Source organism: Mirounga angustirostris, unplaced genomic scaffold (genome assembly GCF_029215605.1).
Source record: "Mirounga angustirostris isolate CCGP_5_RB_7025 unplaced genomic scaffold, mMirAng1.0.hap1 SCAF_7, whole genome shotgun sequence".
NCBI lineage: Eukaryota > Metazoa > Chordata > Mammalia > Carnivora > Phocidae > Mirounga > Mirounga angustirostris.
Genome location: NW_026991715.1, coordinates 129,389,449 through 129,413,062, shown reverse-complemented (window position 1 = coordinate 129,413,062; position 23,614 = coordinate 129,389,449).

Here is a 23,614-nt window from a genome sequence, read left to right as displayed (position 1 = left end):
ATAAATTTCCAAGAGGGGATATAGCTTATGGCATCTTTTAATCTCAGGACACTTGCATTTGCAAAGCATCTCCCAGGCAGGGGATGCAGGCCAGAGGAGGGGTAGAGAGACTGTTTCTTGGCATCTTCTTAAGTAACTCAACCAAGAGTAGAAGAGAGTTGCCCTTAATGGATAAGGGGCCATTGGGTTGGTGGCTCTTATATTAAACTCAGGTACAATTGCATTAAAACATATTTACTGAGCATCTGGAGTGTACTCAGCATGATTCTTAGGAAATGTGCAGGCAGGATGCTAGGTGCTTGAACAACAGTAAGCCAAACTCAGTTCCTGGTATGAAACAACTTCAGGAGTTTCCTTGAAACAAGCCTAAAGGAATACTCAAAGAACAATACAAGGCAGTATATAATTGTGAGGTAAGGTGTACGATGACGATAGTAAATGCTGTGAGCAGTTTAATCAGGGGGGAAATGGACATACCTAGAGTTATCATGAAGACATTTGGGAGAAAGTAGGACTAGAGGTGGATGTCAACGAATTGGATGGGTATGGATTGTAAAACAACAGAATATAATTGTCCCAAGGGATCCCAAGGGATTTTTATTTTTTCCACTCCTGTATCCTAAGCACTTAGTCCCAGCACACTGTAGCAGCAATAACATTGGTTGAATGAATGATAGAGTAGAGCAGGGAGGGAGGGTACTTCAGAAACCAACAGTAGAGCAGAAACTCTGGGGTAGGAATGTATCTACTCCATTAGTAAGGCAAGAAGTAGTGGGGAGGATGTGATATGGTAGCGTGGTGCTGTTTAGGAGCTATAGGGTGGTAAGGTGGGGCCAACTTATGGAAAGTTCTGACTACAAGGATGGAAAATTGATATGTGATGTAGGTTCTTAATTTAGGGAGATAAGATCGGGTAGCAACCATGAGGAAAGGCAATCAAGATGGAAAAATGACAATAGCAGCAGTGTTTTAGTCTGGGATATGAGCTTGGCAACTGCCTGCTGGATTGGGGAAGAAGTCAGACTCTTCCGAAAGGGGACGAGAAAGAAAAAAAAAATATCTGAGAGATGATGCAAAGCAAAGAATAGAGCTTGGGGGATAAAGTTGAGGAAAGTAAAGACAACACCAAGAATTTGAATAATTAGGAGAATGTTGGTATCCTTGGAAAAAAGGGGGAGACATTTCGAAGATTTCAGATATCGGTGTAGTCTTAGACATGTTAGGTTGGAAGATATGGCAGAGCATCCCACTAGAGATGTCATAAAGATAGTTGGAAATATTATTTTGAAGTTTGTGTTAGAGGTCTCAGAGAGGAAAACAAGAGAGCGAAGGGCTCAAGACCGTCCCTGGTGCATTTTCCTATCTGATCACTATCTAGGGACAGTTTGGGGCAGGAGAGGGATCCGGGGGTCATAGCTCTGAGAAGGCTGAAGGGCTAAGTTTGTGGACAAGTTGGAATTTATAATGGGATAGTTTGAAGCAGACACTAAAGAATCAGGTGTAAAAGCCAAAGAGACCCTATAGAAACTTTCTGGATCAGAATTTCTGGGAGTCTGGACATCTAGATTGAAAACAGGCATCTAATGGGATTCTATGTACAAAAATGCCTTGAAGACCATTTTCCTATGCTGACCAAATCTCATGCCAATCAATTAAATGTTATAGGAAAAATTCTACTTCAATATTAATAGTTTACTAATTTATGCATACTGGCTTAACATGCAGTTTCTTACTTCCTGGAGGTGGTCAAAATTAGTTAACTCATTCAAAATTTTTAATGGCACCAACAGATAAACTCAGAAGTTCTGAGCAGTTGTATTGAGACACCATGGCCCATTAATATTCAGACAGAACTTCTGGATAGCTGTCATGCAACTTGATGATTTTTAATTTTTAAAGTCATGAGCAGAATAATAAAATAGACTATACTTATATATAAATTTAAAAAACCAGATTGACTTAGCAGCAGTAATGTTAGGCTAAAGTGATGACCACATTCTCTTGGTTGTATGTTGGGATGAGATGTGCATGGAAGACCCTAACCTGAGTGTGCTGAGGCCAGGGCCAGACTGGGAACCCAGCACTTGGAAATCACTGGCACAACATCCAGTCTATGTAGAGTCTAGGTCTATAGAGTCTAAAAAGCACAGGCATGGGTAACAGTCAGACGTGAACAGCAGCAGGCACAGAGACAAAGGCAGGGTGCTGGGGTAGAGCAGGCACATAATTGACCAAGACTAATTCTTTAGTGTGTGCATGTAGCAAAATACACAAAGCATAAAATTACCATTTGAATCATTTTAAAGTGTACAGTTCGACGGCATTAAGTACATTCATGATGTTGTGCAACCATCGCCACTCTAATTCCAGAGCTTTTTTTAAGATTTTATTTATTTATTTGAGAGTGAGCAAGAGAGTGAGCACGAGAGGGGTGGAAAGGCGGAGGGAGAGAGAGAAGCAGACTCCCCGCTGACCAGAGCCTAAGATCATGATCTGAGCCGAAGGCAGACGCTTAACCGACTGAGCCACCCAGACACCCCTCTAATTACAGAGCTTTTTCATCATTCCAAAAAGAAACTCCATACCCATTGAGCTGTCCTTCCCTGTTCTCCCTCCTTCTAACTCCTGGCAACCACTAATTTGCTCTCTGTCTCTATGGATTTGCCTATTCTGGATATTTCCTATCAGTGGAATCACGCAATATATGGCCTTTTGTAACTGACTTCTTTCACTTTGCATTATGTTTTTGGAATTCATCCACATTGTAGTAGGTGTCAGTACATCATTCCTTTTTATGTTTGGGTAATATTCCACTGTATGGATAATAACGATTTTGTTTATTCATTCATTAGTTGATGGACGTTCGGATCGTTTCTCCCTGTTGGCTACTGTGAACAGTGCTGCCGTGAACATGTGTGTACAAGTCTGTTTACACACATGTTTTCAGTTCTTTGGGGGTTATATACCTAGGGTTGGAACTGTTGAATCATATGGTAGTTCTGTGTTTAACTTCTTGAGGAATTGCCGAACTTTCCCACAGCAGCTGTACCATTTTACTTGCAAGTTTAGGTACGAGTTTATTTCTCCACATCCTCACCAACACTTGTTGGACCACAACTCATTCTTGTTGTAAGAGTTTCACAGCCATGTGCTTCTTCAAGGGCCAGGGGCTGACCCCAGTGGGCTGACCTCCACTGGTCTTCAGGACCAAAAGCAATCAGCCTTCCACCTTACTTACGCCTGAAAGCGAAAACTGGGGAAGGACTATTTACTGTTTTAAGTGAAGGATTTCGAAGGCGGTCATTTAAGTTATAATAAAGATAAAAAGCCATTTCCTGCCCACCACAGAATAGGCCTTTCCCCCCACTTTGTGTGACTGTTCAACACTTGAGCCAGTCCACAGTTGTGCATCAGCTTCGATGGAAGCCGTGTGTCCTGGTGGTTGTTGAGCGCAGCTGGCTGAGTGCAATCTTTGGCCACAAGTCAAAGCTCATTAGATGGATGCAGTAAATAACATAAGGACTGGGGATGGAGGAGATCTTAAATGGAGTGCTGAAGTCGAGAGATAATCCGGTCTGTTCTCCGTAGTGTCTTTCCCACTTGGAGTGTCCCTTCAGCTGTTTAAACTTGACCTGACATTTACAGGCATTTTTTTCAGCCACCTCTCCTGCCCCATCCTCCCCCCACCCCTCCACCACACACCTCAGCAATGAGCAAACTGGGAATAACCGGACTTAAAATCAAGGTGGAGCTCAGTAGAGCGGAAATTTAAGAATGTGATTTTTTTAGGGAGTTATGAGAAATCAGAAATGCCTTTTTCGTTTGAGTAAGAGTTCCTGGTTTGGGAGGGCAGGGACTGAGCCATCATCATCAGTGTTCTTGGAAACTGAGGGGCCCTGAGAATAGCCCTCCGTCGCTGTTAGCGTGAGGGTGAAAGGCACCAGCGCCAGCAAGACCCCGGCTCCTGCCTGCAGAGCACCTCCGTGCCCAGCGGGCCCGCTGCCATCGGGCTGTCCGGCGCTTCCTAAGGGGGGCAGCCCCCGGTCTTCGCGCGCCGCGCACTTCAGCCACGGAGCCCCGGCCCGGCCCGCCGTGCAGCGTCTTGGTGGGGCCGACCAAGAAGAGATCAAGAAACTCAGCCGCCTGAACAACCACCACCACCTCCGACAGAGAGAGACTACTGTTTACGAGCCCGAGGGAAGGAGCCACTCCGGCAGGTTCTTCATTTGAACGTTAGTGACGTGTATTCTCCAATGTCATTTGAGGTTCGGAACGTGGACCTGGGCGGGGCCTGGGAGGCAGTGACGTCAGCAAGATGGAGGGAGAGGAAGTCCCAGGCCCTCCTTCCCCCAAGAGGCGTCAGCTCAACAACGGGGTGTGTGTGTGGACGAAGGCCCTTTGTGAGAAATCCAGAAACCAGGGCAGAGGCCCCTGCAAGCCAGGCGAGCGGAGAGCGGCCACGTGGAAGCCGGTCCTCGGCCGAAGTCCCAGTGGCTAGCTGCATGCCGCCGTCTCAGCGGCAGCGGCCCCCCGGGAAAGGAAGATGGCGGCGGGGGTGGCAAGGAGGGAAGCGTGAGCGGGCGGGCTCCCCCGCTCCGGGCTAGGCGCCCCGCTGCGGTCCCCCGCGACTACGCTGCTGCTCACGGTGGCCAGAGAGCAGAGCCCGGCGCAGGAAAGGACTCCTGCTCGCCGACGGGAGATGTTCTTCCCCTCTCCAAGAGAGCAGGAGCCACACTTTCCAGTTTGGAGCTTCAGCCTTCCACCTTACTTCCGCCTGAAAGCGAAAGCCGGGGAAGGACTGTCTACTGTTGTAAGTGAAGGATTTCGAAGACTTATTTAAGTTAAAGCCATTTCCTGCCCACCACAGTCCTCTCTTTGTCCTCTTCCTCCTGCCCTATTCTCTGAAAAATGCAGTTGGAGAAAATACGACCCTGGGGAATAGTGGATGTGAGAAAGCTGTGCAGCCTGAGCTGAAAAGCAGTTAGCTGTCCCGAAGCGGTCTTGGAGCAAGCGGACGCTCGTCCGCGAGGCGGGAAGACATCACCATGATTTAGTCGTGTGTCTGCTGGGGCGCTGACAGTGTGCGCTGTGTCCTGAGGCCCCGCAAGGAACGGCTGGCAAAAACTGAGGCCACCACTCGGCCCAGCTGGACTGTTTCTTTGTAGTGACCCGAGGGTCAGTGAGTAAGGAAGAGAAGGCCCAGGCAAGCTGTAGCTTTGAATATGTGTCCAGCCATGAGCTGTTGCTCAGGTTTCAAAACGGTAAATTAAGATTGGACACTTCTTTATGTTCTGTTTTTTTTTTTTAAATCCAAACTTCCTTTATAGTACCGTCACCCATACTATGAAATTCAGAAGTCCACATCTGAAGAGGGCTCAGAAGTAAATGTAAAAAGAGTTCCATGGTCAAATAAGTTTTAAAAGCTCTGTTTTAAGCCTGAAGCAGGTTTCGACAGAACAGGACTTCTTGGAGACTTCGGTAAGAATGATGACTTTGAGAAGAGTATGTCCTAGACAGCCGTTGTCACATGTGTCTGCTGACGGAAACCCTTCTCGGGAGGGTGGCTCTTGGCCATGTTATCTGGTAGGAGGCCGGCTGCTTTACCTGTTCCTCAGGTCAGCGGCCTTCACTGTCTCCAGTGATCTTTCCTGCAGGATGACCCAATACCCTGTCTTCATTCCACTTCCACCTGATGGTGTTTCTAAGAAATAGACCCGTTGTGACCAGGTTTCATGAGAGATCTGTCTGCCAACTTGAAGTAAAAGGATTATTTAAAGGTCTCAGACCTCATCTGCAGTTTTAATGATGAGCAAACGGAGGCCCAGAGATGAAGAAGCTGTGCATGGCTGCACCACCGGCCAGTCCGTTGAGGGCCTGATTGCTTGCTCCATGTCCCTGGCCCCTTACCTTTCTAGGCACAACCTCCCCTGAGCCCTAGGACATGGCTTCTGGCTTGTTCCCTGGCTTGTTCTGAATCCACAGTTCTTGAGGGCATTTATCCAGGTCCCTTCTGCCAACTGTTGGTGAGCCATTTTCACTTTGTCCAATTTTGAATAGAGAGATTCCTTGCCAGATGTTTTTTGATAACATATTTGAAGGCAGAGTAATAAATTGGGAATAACCAGATCTACTCCTTTGGAATAGCTTCTTTCCTACGAGCCTACCTTTTCACCTGTGGGATTTCCTTCGAGAGTTGTCACCATATCTAGAGGCTTGGCCCAGCCAATGGCAAGAGGACAGGTAGTACCAACTTCATGGATGCAGGGCCTGGAGTTAGGTCTTGGTCCACCAGGTGAGGTAGGCAGGGTTTCACATCAAAGGGGTTCAGTAGCAGCCCACTGTGGTCCAGACAAACAGTTGGCACCAGAGTCTCCAAAGGCTGGTGGAATTCAGTGAAGGGTAGGCTGGTGGGCTGCTTGCAACACGCAGCCTCCAATGCAAGAGACGAGGTGGTACTCCAGATGCTAAGGTGGGAACTAGCAAGAGATATGTGGGGCTTTGGCAGTTAGACTTGAGGGCATGACCAGGACTGAAGCAGGGATGAGGATAAATTGATGCCAAGTCTAAGGGTATGCTACTGAGCAGCTCTCCAGCATGTCTTGCCAAATGTAGCAATTGCACTGGAGATTGCTGGTGGTACTAAGAAGAGACAAGGTGGAGGGCTGGGGGGATCACGTGGGGAGGCAGAGGCTGAGAACCAGTAGCGTTCTCTGCTTTCCCCATGCTAACACTTGTAATCCTGAGCCTGGTCGTCACTCTCACGAAATCTCTACAGGTGGGGACAATGCTCGTTTTGTTCACCTTCGTATTACCTGAGCACAGTGCTGCCCCACAGGTGCACAGTAAATACTTTGAATGAATGAATGAATGAATGAATGAATGAATGAATGAATGAATTGGAGCTGTTGAATGGTAGTGGAGATGGAATGACGTCTGCACCAGGGGTGACGCTCAGATTGATGAGGGCAGATGCGACTGGTGGGGCCCCCTCTGACACAGTGATTTTCCAGACCCCTCAGGCTGGTGCGACTGTGTTTGAGTCAGTGCTGACCAGACAGGCTGAATGCAGCATGAAGCTGAACTAACCTGGATAGAAGCAAACACAGTTGGATCCCAGGGCTGCAGGTCTGTTTCTATTTTGAACAATTTATTCAGTAAACATTTAGCAGGCTCTGTTTCACTTCACTGAGGATAAAAGGGAAGCTTTGGATCCAAATCCCAGGGCCAGAGTTTGGGCCAGCATCGGTATTTCTAAAGTCACCAAGCAAATGTCTCCAACTACCAATTGTAATTTGGAGTTTTGATATCAAAAAAGGATGGTGGGTCAGACATTAAAAAGTGCATGGCCTCCCAGGTAATAATAGCAGGGGGAAATCAATGTCAGCTTTATTTTGAGTAATAGAGCCAGGTTTCGACTCAAGCTGGGTGCTTGGGTTTTACTTTTAAATTGTTCCCTGTGATATTTTAAAACCCTGTTGCATTCTGATTCACAGAAAAATTGGAAGAAGTCAATTAATTTTTAATGCAAAATGCAGAGTTTGTACGGGCCTGAGTGGGTTTTGGAGTGTGGTAGTGTTCCAGGCCCAGGCCAGAGTCCACTGTCACAGGATGAGAGCGGTGGTGAGGAACTCTGGAGTCACTTAGCTCATCAATAACATCTTGACTTTTGTTGATGAAAAATTTCAGACTACATGCTAATGGCTTTCAAGGGGCCAGATCTGGATTTTGTTGTTTCTTTTCTTGTGCTCAGTGAATGTCTCTTATGAGGCCCACTGCCCCCGTGAAGTCTTTGTAACTCATCTGTCCTCATTGGTCATTTCACCAAGACTTATGTGTTCTGGCAGGCCGACGTGGACTCTTCTTTTCCAAAAGATGAAAAGCATGTCACTGAAAATATTAGTCAGGCTCAAGAAAAGCTTTGTGAGTTCTGCATAATCACAAAGAAAGAGAAAGTAGGTCACATTTGGGGCCTGTTGTGTTTGTGGAAGAAAAAGGAAAGAGGATGAAGAAGAAATTGTCAGATAATTTAGTTTTATCACAGCTTCTTAAGCTGAGCTGACAGTGTCAGAGGTTCTGGGTCGGACACCATCCCCACATTCTTGGGTCTCCCACTGGCTTGCAGATCCCCCACCCCTGCTCAGTGAGCGATGGGGGGTCAGTGGGGAGCACAGGGCTGGGTGGGAAGACACAAGGGGGAGGTGCTTCGGGGGGTCCTCTGCAGCTGAGCCACAGGCATTCGGATGAGAAGAAAGTATTTGGGGGGGTTTCTCTGGGGTGGGGGAAATCCAGCCTGAGTAGCTGCAGTCTCAGGTAACCCTAGGGCACTCCCACTTCCCAGTTCACTGGCTGCTGCCGGCTGTCAGCGGGGCTTAGGAATTGTAAACAGGACTAGAACATTCCGCAGGCCCAGAGGAGACACTAACTTCCTTGGTCTTTAGGGCTATGGGAGGGTTGTTGTTTTTTTAGACCAGGTCAGGTTCCTTGAAAGACGTGGTAATAGCCGTGGTCACCCCAGAACAGCCTGATAAAAACTGAGCCTAGCGGCTTGGAGAGCTCTACACACTTGCATTTGGAGGGATGTTTATGTGCTAAGTACTAAAACAGGGCAGTGTCTCGGCCGCAGCTCCAGTTTTCATAGATTCTCAATGTTAGAAAAGAAGTCAAGTATGCTGTGAATGGCCTCAGCTCTGGTTCCTGTCTTCTGTCTTTTCCATTCTTTTACCTATAATTTTCATTTTTTTAAGTGTACCTCCTATTTTGCAGGAGTTGTAGTCTTGAAAATTTGCGTGTGTTTTTTTGTTTTGTTTTGTCAAGAAGAGCGTGTGGTTGAATCATTAGGAAAGCTTGCTGTTGAAGGAAGCACCGCAGTGATGTAGTTTGTAAAGGGAAGAATTCTTGAGCTGTGCAAACAAGCACGACTTAATGGTACTGCTTGGGGGTGAGCTTTGAATCTAATGTGTTTGCTGTTCATAAATTGGGAAGCTGTGACAATAGATGAAGTTCTGCTGCTCTGTATTTGACTAAAGAGGAACTAGAGAGTGATATAGAGATTGTCTGTGACTATCCTAATAGTGGTGTAACTATCTGGCACTCTGGGGGGAGGGGATCTCAGTCTGTGTGTGGATGCCACAGTGCATTTTGGTGCTTATCTTGTGTGTAGCTGTCTTGTCATCCCTGAGTTTGTCATCGGCATCTTTAGTAACTGAGTCAGAGCAGACTCTGCACGGGGCACTGAGTTTATTATAGCCTACTACATCCCAGGTTGATGGGGGTGTTCTGGCAGTTCCTAGGACCACCAAAGTTGATGTAGATTTGCAATATATGGAGAGGCAGAGGATAGAGAGGTAGGACAGGGTCTGGCAGGTCTGCTGTTGGATTGGCCAGGGTCCATGGACTGGAAATCTAAGTCAACAAGGAGGCAAGTGCAGGGAGTAGAGCCAGATCCAAAATTGAAAACTATTAGATCATTTCCTCGCCGACAAGGGTTGGGCTATGGTAGACCAAAAAGATAGGAGTGTTTCATGAGGCCAAGGTCAACGGCCTGCCAAGTCAAAGGATGGTTGAAGCAAGAGCGGATATGAGTGCAATAGAAAGTCCTGGCTCCTCCACTCACTTCTGCCTGAACTTCACCTCCCTGGGCCTCAGTTTCAACCTTTTAACATGGTTCGATTCAGCGAATAACTTTCAAATTTACTATTTTTAGGCACTGGAACCCTTTCTTTATTATTATTTTTTTAAAGATTTTATTTATTTATCTGAGGGAGAGTGAAAGTGAGAGAGATCACAGAGGGAGAGGGAGAAGCAGACTCGCCTCTGAGCGGAGAGCCCGATGCGGGACTCAATCCCAGGATTCTGGGATCTGACCTGGAGCCGAAACCAACCGAGCCACCCAGGTGCTCCTGGAACCCTTTCTTAAAACAGGATTTTAGTAAGAAAGCCCAATGTGTAAATCAAATCAACGTGGGTGTGCTCCAGTTGACACTGAGAGGAGGAACAGGATTGGCACCTGCGCCCCAACTACTTGGATCCTGTCTTGTGTATCAAGGTGGTTCCTTGACCTGCCAGGAACAGCATTAAAAGATGCTGGACTGGATAAGATTTTAAAATCCTGTCTAGCTCAGAAAGTTGGTCAACAGAACTTTGGAATCAGTGCTGCCTGTTTTCTAAAGCTGTTCATGGTTTCCTGGTCACTTTTGCCTGGAGGGTTGTCCCTCCTGTCTTTGGAAGGGTCCCACCTGCACAGGGTCAGGCCTCTGTGTCAACTGCAGGCCAACCAGAAGTTTCTGCAGGCCAGCTGAGTAACCAGAGCCAAGAGGCTCTGTGGAGCCCAGAGCCGGACTGTGCTAGGGACACACACTCTGCACTGGCTGCTGGAGGAGACCTTGTGGAGTGCAAGGCAGCCCTTCCTGTCCCAGCCCTCATCTTCCTATGAGGCAGGGGAATTTGGAGGCAACATGTGGGTTTTTGAGATTCACAGGCTGTGGGATTAAGAGGTGAAAGAGGTCGAAAAGTGTCACCAGCAATAATGCCCTCATCCAGCCCACACTCAAAATCTCTTCTAGTACAGGGAGTAGGAAAGAACATGGCAGACTCTTATCTTCCTGCAGTGACAATAAACTGGTTCCAAAACCAAGTCAAACTGGGGTTAGTATCCCCAGTTTCCTTTACTTGAAAGGTTGTCTTAGACTTTCTTTAATCATGAGAAAATGGGAGCTCATTTCATTCAAACTATACAGTCCAAAATCCAGGGTCTTGTGAAGTACTCAATATAGTTGAGGAAAAAACCTGAGTTTCATTATCAGTCCCAGATTGTTGTCCCATCTCTGCTCTTGGCTGTGTGACTTTGGGTGAATCACGTGGGCTTTTCCTGTCTGGGTTTCTGTCTGCTAAATCCAGAGAACACCCAACTCTGGCAAGGATACAATGAGGTGCTAGATGTGAAAGTGTTGAATGGTCACCTGCCTTACAGATAATAGGAGTGGCCAGTATGTAGCTGGTGAAAGCTGAGATGAATCCCCAGAGAAATGGTGTTGCCCCCATCCCCAGAGCCTTGCTGTCCTCAGCTGGCCATCGCTCCTTTGTTAATTTACCAATAACAGCTTTGCACCCAGGACAAAGGTCCAGAAGGCAAGTCACCCCTGCAGGTGAGCCTGGCGTGGGCAGAGTATGGGGTCTGTGCACCTGGAGCCCAGACTCGGCTCACCTGTTCTCATCACCTGGCCTTCTGCCTGCTTCCAGTCGGTGAGTAGTTTAGGATTTCAGCACCACCCTAGGAAGAGAATAAAAACCTGGGAGGCCAGGGCGAGAGGAGATAAAAGAAGAGGAAGGGGAGGAAAAGGGTGAGTCAGAGAGCTCGGAAGAGAAAGGAACTGCTCCCTTTGCCAGAATGTTGGTTATTATATAAAGAATATGTGTTCACTGTAGAAAAAAATCTATAAAGTAAAAGAAGATATAAAAAACTATTTGTTAGTCTCACTAGCTAGAATTAAAACAGTTAATGTTTTAACTACTTTACCTCCTGACATACACACACACACACACACACACACATATCAGTGTGTATATAGGTAGACATTTACATGAAAAGAGGATCACACTCACTGGTGTGCTGTAAATGTTTAACAAATGGCTAGGGGAGAGGCTGACCTGATTTGTAGCATTTGCCAATTTCCATGGTGTCAATACTCCCACAGCGGCTGATTTCAAACTACCAACCTGATGTCAGCCAGCTCATGAGATTCTGGAAAATGGACTGTCAGCTTTTGGGAACCAGCAAGAGCTAAATCCAGCCCACCACTGAGCAAGTGTTATCTTCTAATTAGCCTTTCTCGATCACAATAGAGTACAGAAGTCTTTATGCCTAAACTTTTGAAAGTTGTCTTTATCAAATTACTTTTTAAATCAAAATCATTTTCCTTTTGAAACGTGGAGCTGGATCATGGCCTAGTCCACTGATTCTAAGTGCTGCCCTCTAGTTAGAATTTGTCTGTTCCTCATGGCCCGTAGATCCGTATGCTATGGCGAGTGGACCTATGCTTGATTAGGTGGCAGGAATAGAAATGTAGTGGGGGGGGGGGGGAAGATTAATGTGATCAAGCAAAAGAGAGTGTGGTGGCCTGGAACTGATTCTACAGTCCATTAACCCCGGACGGATTTGACTTAATAGAGGCAATTTTCCCCTTTGCAGCTCCTTCTCCTTGGCCCAGCCAACTCAGTTGTGTAGTTGTCACTCATTTCCCTTGGCTTTTCTGATGGAAATTGGCCCCCCTCCTGTCTGTCGGATGAGAATGAGGCTGCAAGTGTTTGGCCAGCGTAAGACCTCCTAATCAGATCCATATTTTCCTTGTTGAACGGGAGCTTTGGGGAATTGCAAGGGGAAGAGCGAGTGGAGGGCTGTACTCACAAGGCAGCGTGTGTGTGTGTGTGTGATCTCTCGCTTGGCTCCTGGGTAATGCGTTGGCCTTCCTAAGCTGGTGGACTATCACATCTGTGGTAAGAGTCGCTAGATGGAAAAAGTAATTGTTGCCAAAGGTCTCCCACACTGGAGTTTGAATTGCCTTGAAAGAGGCTGAGCTGTGTGAGCTTCTGATAACACACCTGGCTCTCTCAGGCCCAGGAAGTTTAGACAGGGAGTTTTGGACTAAGACTTCATAGGGGTGGGTGGCAGGGTGCTGTAGGTGAACGTGGGGGGGCCCAGTCCATTGTCACAGTAAGAAGGAAGGACTTGGCTTTTCCCTCTACCTGTGTAGCCAGTGTGACCAAACGAAGGTAAGAAGTCTAGCTTGGGTCTCTGACAAGAAGGCCAAATTCAGATGCCTGGAGTGTGAGGCAAAGGACAGAGGCAGCGTGAAAAAGGGGCCCCTCTGTTGGGTAAGTCCCCAAGTCTCACCAAACCTTGGGATCACCTCTGACTCCTCCTCTTCTCTACCCCCTTCCCCACCAACCTACTTGCATGTGGTCTAGACTAGTCAATCAGCCTCTGAAATGGCCCAAGAAGCTGCCCCATTCCCGCTGCTCTGATCCAGGTGGTCATGATATCATACCTGAGCAATGAGGACAGTCTCCCAGCAGGTCTACTTGCTGTCCAGTCCCACTCAATCTGTAGAAATCCCATCCGTATCCTTGCACATGCACATATGCACATGAACACACACCTACACACGCACACTATTTTCTAAATCAGCAAAGTATGTTCATAAGCATTTAGAAATCCAGAAATTTAGAGGCGAAAGACCACACAGATTTGCTTCCATGAGATGAAAACAATGATCATTTTAGTGACTATCCTTCAGAGAGATTTTCATTCCTTAACATAATTTACATGCAATCAAAACTACTTTGTGACCTATTTCCTCACCTGTTATGGTGAGCATTTTCCCATGTTGATACTTTAATAAAGTGAAATCACGTATCTGGTTATAACATTCCCTTGCTTAAACAATTAAATAAATAAAACCACCACCAACCAAAACCTGTTGCCTTCATGAGGAAGGTCAGTGGATTGGGAAGGAAGGGATCAGGAGGGAAGGGTAACGTCACCTGCCCCAACCTTCACATTAATCTCCCTCCCCCACACACTGCCCAACACCCTGGCATGCCCTTTACACCACCCCCTTTGCCTGTTGCACAAATACATGACCTGCATGTTTGCTCTGAGAATTCCATATGAATTGGCTTGTGTAAATGACTCCCACCTTATGCAAGTGAATTCTTTCATTCCTTGAGATTTATCTTATTTAAGTGTCTGTCCTTAGGAAAGTTGGGAATCTCTTGAAGGCAAAAAGAGAACTTATTCCGTTTGTATTTTTAGCAGCTCATGGTAATGCCTGGCACAGTGTGGTAGGCACTCAGTAAATATTTAGGGAATGAACTGGCCTTGATTTGGTATGTCTGTTTTCATCCTCTTGCCTGTTTCACGTGTTTGGTTTTTTATTAGTGTCCGTGATTAATCCGTATTGTATTTTCTTTTCACCCTTCACTATGTTTCAGTCTTGCCGTGCTGGAATTAGAGCCCCTGGCTTGGAGCCATCCACTGCTTTAGTTATGTCTTTGCTGGTGGAGTGAAGGTGTTGTGAGTTTCTAGTGTCTCTACTGTACCATTTAGAATCCCTGAGAAGCAAGCTCACTTTTTCAGTCAACAGCCCAGAGTCCGGCCTCCAACCCTCTTCTGAAAAGTTGGTTTATAGGTATATGGAAATGTTTGAAACAGGAGAAGGCAGCATGGGTAGAAAGTTTCCAGAGTGGGAACTCCACCCTCAAAGCCAGGGGGTTAGCTCAACACTCCCTGGAGGGGGAAGGTGGCAGAGAATGCAAGCGCAGGAAGGTGGAGAGGGATGGAGCTGGCCCAGGCTCTGCCCAGGGCTGGGGGATTCTGCACCTTCAAGGTGCCTGAGGGACTCTGGCCTCTGCCTCCACCTCTGCCTGTGCTCCCCCTAAAAATGCATAAGGCAGTTCAAACACCATGTGCTCCTTCTTGGGGTTCTGAGGCTGCTTAAACATGGAGGTTTTGTCAGAGGGAGGAGTCAATTTATTTTCAACACTTCATCAACAAACATTGAACTAGACTTATTTTTACTTAAACTCATAAGAAAGGAAAAGCTAGTTCAATTCTGCTCCTACACTGAGAAATAAGAATGAGCACATTTCTGCCCTCTGGGATAAAAATAGAAGCAGCTGGATCCACCTTCACTGCTGCAAATCTCAGAAGTTTACTTTTGTATGTCTGTCTTTGACATTCCCTTTTAAAAGAAGTCCCAAGCACAGTACCACATCTATAACAGGTTGTTTTCTGGATGCAAGTAACAGAAACCCAACCCAAACAGGCATCCACAGAAAGGATATTCAGTGGTTCTAGAGGGTCCATAATGTCATCAAGGTGCCAACTTCATTTTCCTTCTCGGTGTGCCATGCTTAGCGTTAAAACTTCATCTTAGGCGGTATCAAGATGGCAGCAGAAATTCTGGACTTTGGACTCAGCCCTGAAGACATCCAGAGGAAGAAGAGGGACCATTGCTTCTTGGCACTTTCTCTTAGGAGTGAGGCAAGGTTTTCCAGAAGACCCTTAGATGGCTTTACCTCGTGATGCTTTGAGCAGTGTTGGGTCCCTGTCCATTCTTGAAACCACTGCTGGCAAGGGAAGGGTGTACCACTGATCGGCTCATCTTAAGAGCTGAGACACTACTGCCCAGAATTGGATGGATTAATCTCTGAACAAAAATCAGTATTCTGCTAGGGGGTAAAAAAGAGGGAATAGATGCTAGGCAGACAGTCAACAGTTTCCTCTACAACTCAAAATAAGCCATAGAATTGGTTACATATATATATATATACATATATATACACACATATGTATATATATATATACACATATATATACATATATACACATATATGTATATATATACATATATACATATATATACATATGTGTGTATATATATTCCAGTGATTTTCAAACAGTTTTGAGCTATGCTGCTCAAATAAAATTTTACCCAGAAAAATAAGCAAATACAACTGATAAAATCAGAGCAGCTGTGATTGTAAACCCCAGGAGGTTATGGTTCTAGGATCATACTTTGACAGTCACTGGTAGAGTACTCCTGGTGTTTACATCAAACAGTTTTCTATTTCTTGTCTCCTTTCATCCTTATGACATCCTCATGACATCCTTAGTTGTATTGTGTGGGACAAGAGGTCAGCTGGTGAGAGAGGACCAGTATTCACAGAGTCTGGGCAATCAGGGACATTCAAGGAAGGGAACTGGGCTGGGAGTAGCCGATTTGGGCACATGAGACCAGAGGCTGAGATGACAGGGAGCCAGGAAGAGAAGCTCCTCTGAGTGGGGTGGTGAGCTCTGATCCCAAGGCTGACTCATTCACTGTCTGCCTGCATGGTGTGGGTGGCTGTGGCCCATGGGTGATATTTGCATCCAGGAGGAAGTGAGAGGCTTGTTGAGGCAGGAACACAGGTGCTGGGTAGGATTACTTCACAAATGGCAGACAAGGCATGAAGGTCAAAGGCTCTAAGAGCTTCATTTTGGGATGGGGGAGATGTAAGGTTACCACATAAAATACATGACACCTAGTTAAATTTGAATATCAGATAAACAATGAATACAATTTCAACATAATAGTCCCAAATATTACATGGGACATACATATACTAAAACATCCTACAAAATCCAAGATATACTAAAACATTACTCATTGTTTGTCTGAAACGCATATTTAACTGGGCACTATATATTCTTACTTGCTAAATCAAACACCCCTACATGGCTGGGAAATGAGGGACATTTCCTCCTAAAACATTAGGAGGTTAGAGCTGATTTTGTTCCCGTGGTCTTCATTCTGAGTCACGGAGTAGCCAACATCTCTCGTTCTACCCAACCAATAGTTTCATCAGAAAAGCTCTGTTACAGCAGAGGTACCTGAAACACTTGTTATAAATGCAAATATCTGAATGCCCCCATGGCCTCCAGGGATCCTGAGGCTCAGCCCAGCTTGGGAAGACTGCTTCAGCTTTTAAGTTCCTGAGGGTGAGGATGTCACTTTATTTATTGCATTCAATAAATATTTGTTGAATGAAGGAGTGAATGAATGAATGACTCCTCCCTGAGGAATCCAGTGTTTAACTAGTGCAACCCAGGAACCCCAGAAACATAGGCGTCTTTCTTTCTGTTTCTCTTCTGGTCATGAGACCCGTGGGAAAGACTTGGGTGGAAGGCGTAATGGCAAGTCTTGGAGAACAGTGGGAAGGGAGGCTAATGACAAGACAGGGCAGGAGAGAGTAGAGCTACGACTGGGACCCACCAGACAGGGGGCAAGAGCATCTGCCTAGGGAAGTAGGCCAAGTTTTTAATCACCTCCTCGGGCAAAGAGACTTGCGATCTCAAGTTGAGAACAGGTCTTTAGTTATTTTCACAGGATTCCTTTAGAGTCCAACCTGGCACATAATCCTTCACAGGGGAATGATCCCAAACCTGGAGTCATCTGACCAGGGTGCTTAAAGCCTGTTGGAAATGCTTCAACGGAACTTGGTGGGTGGCAGGTAATGGCCATTTTGCTAATCTTGGTAATTTCCCAGATCAACAGGGTGCCTGGGAGCATCTATTGCCCACATCATCTACTCTGCAGGCCTAGCTGTGTAAAGACTAGATTTCTGTCCTAAAACTGTAAACCCGTAATGAATCCAACTGTCTAATTTTCCCCCATTTAGACCTGCCCCAGTGCCTACATTTTCTCCAATACAGAGAACTATAAAGGGTCTTTTTTTAAAAATTCCAATTTCTTATTTTCCTGGCAAGAGGCTTTGACTTAATGGACGAGAACCTGCTTCCAAGCCGAAGTGAGTTTTTGCCGAGTGACGTCATGGACGCCTCGTGCTCTGACTCTCAACTGAATCGCAGGTCCCCTCTCAATCTGTTCCCCCATCTGTGTAGCAGGGATGCTGCCACAGGGCCGCAGGGCTCTGGGAAATGCTAGATCTCTCTGGAATTCCAGCAGCATAAGGCTCCTCAGCAGGGCTCCAGGTCAAGAGCGGTAAGGAGAACATCAACTCCCCTGGCTTTTCCTTTGTGACTTTAGTTCTGTCCCTCCTGTCCTCACCTCCCACAAGCTCACACACACCATTCTGAGCATGCTGCAGAGCCTGCATCAAAGCCATGCCACAGAGTGCCTGCTTCGTGACCACTCTTTGGTCTCCTGTGGTTTTGTTAAATCTGGAAGGTGTCACTGGTACTCCGGGGCAATAGTGAGACCATCCCCACAACCCTGAACTTAGAAACAAAGAAGACAAGTTTATATGTAGAGAATGAAACTAGTACATAGATCATACACGGTCGAATACCCAGCCTCGGGAATACCCAAATTAAAAAATTTTCTGCAAAAACAGAATCCAAAACTTGAATCTTAGTAATCTTGGAGAGAATGGACCAAAATGTGATTATGCCCATAATTCAGAGAATAAAAATCAACACTTAACTGATGTTGGGGTATGCGGTTTGGAGAAAGGGGTATGAATAGAAGGGGGTAGTTAATGCAGAGAACAGAAAAGAAAACCTCCAGGAGCTAGAAACTAGGGATACCTTTATGAGTGTTGTCTAGTGTAGGAGAGTCTTAATAGCTAAGCGAACAGTTTTCCTTTGCAAAGCCCAGGTTGGAGTGGGAGAGCAAATAGAGAGTACCTCAGCTGGGAGACCCTCCTGTGCTCACCTGGTTCTCCTTGTTCTGAAGCTTGCCTTCCACTGCATCCTGTCTGCAGGGAAAGTGGGCATTGAGCAGGTCGACACCAGCATCCTGCCCACTTCATAATTGTATTTCCAACTGAAAATTAATGAATGAGCTTTCTTGCTGGTAGCCATCTATTTACACTCAAGAGGCAGATACTCTTTCAACGTGCAGACAGAACTCATGTTTCTGAGCCTGGGAGCCGGAAGACATGAATGAGGGAAGTTGACCAAGATCAGGGTGACCTTGTGGCACCTCCCTGGCCTACCAGTAGCCTTCCCCAGCCACACCTTTTACCTTTGCACATGCTCCCACACAGTGACACTGACAAGCAAAACAGCATGATCTTAGGAGACCGTGCGTCCATCCTCCTTTCTCCTCATCTCTCAAGGTCATCACAGCAGTGCCCAAGTAGAACCTCCATCTGATCATTTCCGGGCTAGTTCCTTTAAATTTCAGCCACCTCTTGTCTTCTTTTCTTTCTACTTCATTTCTCTCCCACCCCTTTTAGCAGCCAAGATGGCACATGTGGGGTCCATCGAGAGTGTGTGCCCTGGGTCTGTCACACTCCTTTGATCTTTCCTTCTCCTTAATTCTCATCTCCTGCCTGGAAGAGGACAAGTGAGGATTATCTTGTCTCTCACTCCTATGACTTTGACTTGCTTCTCATGACCATCGTCTGAGTCCTTTCCCACAGCGAGGCCTGGGAAAAGGGGATGCTCAGAGAGGCACACGGGCTGTGCTCTGTGATCTTTTGGTTTCCTCTGAGGATACGGTCTCTGCACCAGGCATTTCAGCCCTGACTCCTGGAAGCAGGCTGGAAGGGAGGGAGTGGAGGCTGGTCTCTACACAGTTTAGGCCCTTGCCAAACTGGAGAGTCTGTGGGTCCTCAAAGGAAACACCGGATTTCCTATTGTAACCCCCCCACCCAGGCGAGTTGCTTCCCCCTTCTTGAAACCTTGTGTTTTTTTCTGCCGTTCCAAAGAGCTTTTATTCAGTGGGATATATTTCTTCTTGTCTTCTGGAAGAGCTGAACTGTGGTTATAAGCACATGAACCTAAAACCACCCCAGGGCCCCCCTTCCTCCCTTTGTCTTGGCAGATATTCAAAATCTGATAAAGCAATTTGGCCCATCTCTTCTGCAGTTTAAAACTTCCATGTGTTTCAGAGGTACAGATCTGTGATTCAACAGTCTTGCACAAAGAAGAAGAAGAAGAAGATAGCAGGAGGGGAAGAATGGCGGCGGGGGGGGGTGCGGAATTGGAAGGGGAGATGAACCATGAGAGACTATGGACTCTGAAAAACAAACTGAGGGTTCTAGAGGGGAGGGGGCTGGGAGGATGGGTTAGCCTGGTGATGGGTATTAAAGAGGGCAGGTATTGAATGGAGCCCTGGGTGTTATACGCAAACAATAAATCATGGAACACTACATCAAAAACTAATGATGTAATGTATGGTGATTAACATAACATAAAAAAAAAAACTTCCATGTGTTGTGTATATGCATCTGAATGAGGCTAGCGACTCCCTCTTTGTCTTGCTAACTCAGCTCCAAAGTCCAGGAAAATGCTAGAACCAGAAAGAAACTTAATAGAACCACTTCATTTGGCAGATAAAGAAACTGAGGCTCAAAGATGCTACATGACCTGCCTGGGGACCTACAGCTAGCTAATGGCAAGTATATTACTGGCTATTATAAATATTTGAGTCATTGCTAATTAATGATGAAGTCAGATCCTGTGCACTTACATGCTAAGAATTTAAATATAGTGAGTAGATTATTTATTCAAAAGTCTAAACACCAGAAGCAGCTAAACAGTACAATTGTTCTGAAAGAAATGACTGTAAAATACTGGAAAATAAGTCTGCATTTTTAAAAAATAACTCAAGTGGGGTAAAATGGGAGTGGGAGATACAGGCTTCCAGTTTGGAATGAATAAGTCACGGGGATAAAAGGTATAGCATAGGGAATCTAGTCAATGATATTGTAATAGGGTTTTGTGGTGACAGATGGTAGCTACACTTGTGATGAGCATAGTATAAGGTATAGAGAAGTTGAATCACTACATTCTATATACAATGAAATGTATGTAACATTGTGTGTCAACTATACTCAAAAAAATTCTTTAAAACCTCAAGTATAATTGAAAAAGAACTTCTGATACATGCTGTATATTGATGGTGTGGTCAGTAGGGTTGTGGATGACAGATTGGTGGCATCATGGCTGCCCAGTCCATACAAAGTGGACTCGATTGTCACATTAAGTTGGTCACATTAAAATGGGCAAGCACAGTGACTCATGATTATGGTGCTGCTAACACAAAAGTTGTGACTTTCTCAATTATCCCTGTTAGATAGCAACTGTTTCAAAATATTGGATTGCCATTTCACAAATATGTGACTCCATAAATGCCCTCTTTCCCCCAACCATCCTGTTATTTTAGAATTGAGATACCAGGGCACTTGGGTTGGTTAAATGTCTGACTCTGTTTTGGCTCAGGTCCTGATCTCCGGGTTGTAAGATCAAGCCCTGCATCAGGCTCCATGCTCTGTGCAGAGTCTACTTGAGACTCTTTCTCCCTCCCCCTCTGTCTCTCCCATTCATGCTCTCTCTCTCTCTCAAATAAATAAATAAAATCTTAAAAAAAAAAAAAGAATTGAGATACCTAAACTCCAGAAATATTGTTAATCCAGAACTGGCCACATTTTGACATTCTGAGTAAAGAGTCCTGAACTTCAGATGTACAAACTTGTTTCAGTATTTGAAGCCATGGCAAATATATTTTAGAAGTAACAGAAATAATTTACAATATTCGTTTTGGTTTTCTGGTCCCCAGATGTTTTCTTGCACTCATCATGATAGAAAACATGCATGATGTTTCATGAATTTCTGTAATCTCTATTCATTCCTATTTTTTTGTTATTTGGACAAATAGTCCATGTTTGAGGACATGCAATATCTTCAAGTATTAGCTTCTCAAAATAGCTGCCAGGTCATTCTTTTTCCTCTCATTTATTTTGCCTTTCTTCCTACTTTTCAAGGGTTATCAGACCCAGAAACCAAAGGATCTTTGTCTTGTCTTGGTGTATATTTCTCTCCTCTTTAAAATTGAAGACTGGATGTGGTAATCCCTGAGGTCCCCTCTAGGTCCTCATCTTCTGTAATTTATATGGGAACACCTCTTTCATCCCCTAAAACCCCAGCATAGACCTTGTAAAGCCTCACTTTCCAGAATCCATCATATGCCCACAAATGTACTATTTCATGGCCCTTCACACACTTTATTTAACGATCTCTTTGTCCAGTGGACCACAGCCTCCACAGGGCTCTTCATCATTTCTTCCCTAGCCTAGCATAATGCCTGGTACAATTAACTCTTGTTGCATGAAATAAACGTTAGATCAACTTCTGTCTCACATGCACAGCCACTAGTCTAGAGTCAGCCATGTAGATAGTTAAAAATTAACCAGTAACTTGCTCTTAGAAAACATAAGCCAACCTAAAGGAATCACAATCACTTGTATTTGCAATGTTTCTCAATCAGTTGTGGGTTTGTCTACAACACCTGGGGCTGCACAATGGTGCTAGTAAATCATTGGATGAATTCATGTGTGCTTTTAGCTCTTTCAGGGGCAAAACCGTGCACTGTTGTTGCTGCTGTTGTTGTTGTTGTTGTTTTGGTGACCCAAATCAATAGCTGCTAGATGACAAAGTAGTAGGGCTTAAGTTGAAACACTCAGGGTTATATTCTGGATCTTGAATGTGAGGGTAAAGAGTAAATCAAAGCAATGTATTCATTAGGGATTTTGTTCACCTATAACAGAATGTCTAATTAACAAGGCTAAACAAGGTAGGGGCCTGTTTTTCTCTCATTTAATAAGTCTGGAGGGAGAATGTCTAGGGTTGGTACAGATTCTCAAGGATGTCAGACCTTTGCTTTATGGTTGGTCACAAGATGGCTGCCAAAGTTCCAGCCATCACATATGCATTTTAAGCAAGAAAAAAGAAAAAGAGTGCCCATAAAAAAAGAACCTTTCTGGTAACCCTACCAAACAACTTCATAGGCCAAGACTGTATGTTATGGCCGCCCCTCTCTGAAGAAGGGGCACTAAGAAACACAGTTTTTTGACTGGGTATTTTCTCCTTAAATACAGATGGACTTTTGTTGGGAAAAGGAGAGAAGAAATATTATGTAGGCAGCTAGCCACAGTTCCCTCTTTTGATTACTCAGACATACCCTTCTTTCCATGCGTGGGGTAGATTCCCCATTCCCAAGGGAGGTGGCACCCAAACCTCATCCAGTTAATCTATCAAGATTAGAGCCCTGGATCTCTGGGTGATGTGTGGTCCCTTCCATCAGTTCCGGATATAACTCCTTGTGACCAAGCCCTGACACATCTAATGTGCAATACTAGAAAAGATATAGAATAACTATAATAAAAACCTCCATTTAGGGGGCACCTGGGTGGCTCAGGCGGTTAAGCGTCTGCCTTTGGCTCAGGTCATGATCCCTGGGTTTGAGCCCCGCATCAGCAGGAAGCCCGCTTCTCCCTCTCCCACTCCCTCTGTTTGCGTTCCCTCTCTCGCTGTGTCTCTCTCTGTCAAATAAATAAAATCTTTTAAAAAAACAAAACAAAACAAAAAAACACTTCCACTTATAAAAGGAGGGATGGAAAACACAGCAGTCACTCTCCATAGCAATGACCAAATCCTCATGAGCAAGAATAGCAAGAGTTCAACCCCTCCCTCTTGTGGCAAGAACTCCTGTTCATTGCCCTCCAAGGCCCTCGCCTCTCTCTGGGAGGTTATTCCTCATTCATTGTCTTCCATGGCCACATCTGTGGTAGCTTTGGAGAGACACCCTTTCTGGGTGCTCTACACATTGCCTGTTTCTTATAGATGTCAATTGCCCAGGGGAGGGAGGGAGAGCAAGAGTTAAGAGATTGCTGTGGGGATTGAACCATCCCAAGCTGTTACAAACCAGGTTTGGGTTTTGGCAGTACAATTCCCCAACAACTTTGTAGGCTCCTGGTCAATTCCTAATGATTTGTTTTCTTTATTTCTAGCTTGTGAGTTCTGTCCATATCCCTAAATTTTAACTTAACATGTACTGCTTAATGTGTGCTGCAGGAACAGTTGAAACAATGGCTTCCAGTGGGTAATCCCACCTTTGGCAATGGGCGTACACAACCTCGGTCCAGGTAGGATACCATCCACCCCCTTCTGATAAAATAGATTTCTCAGTCTTGCAGGATCCAGAATATGGGCCTCTCTGGCAATTTCGATTGTAGGCTGAATGTCCAAAGTACCTTCCTTAGGGGCACCTGGGTGGCTCAGTCAGTTAAGCATCCAACTCTTGATTTTGGCTTAGGTCATGATCTCAAG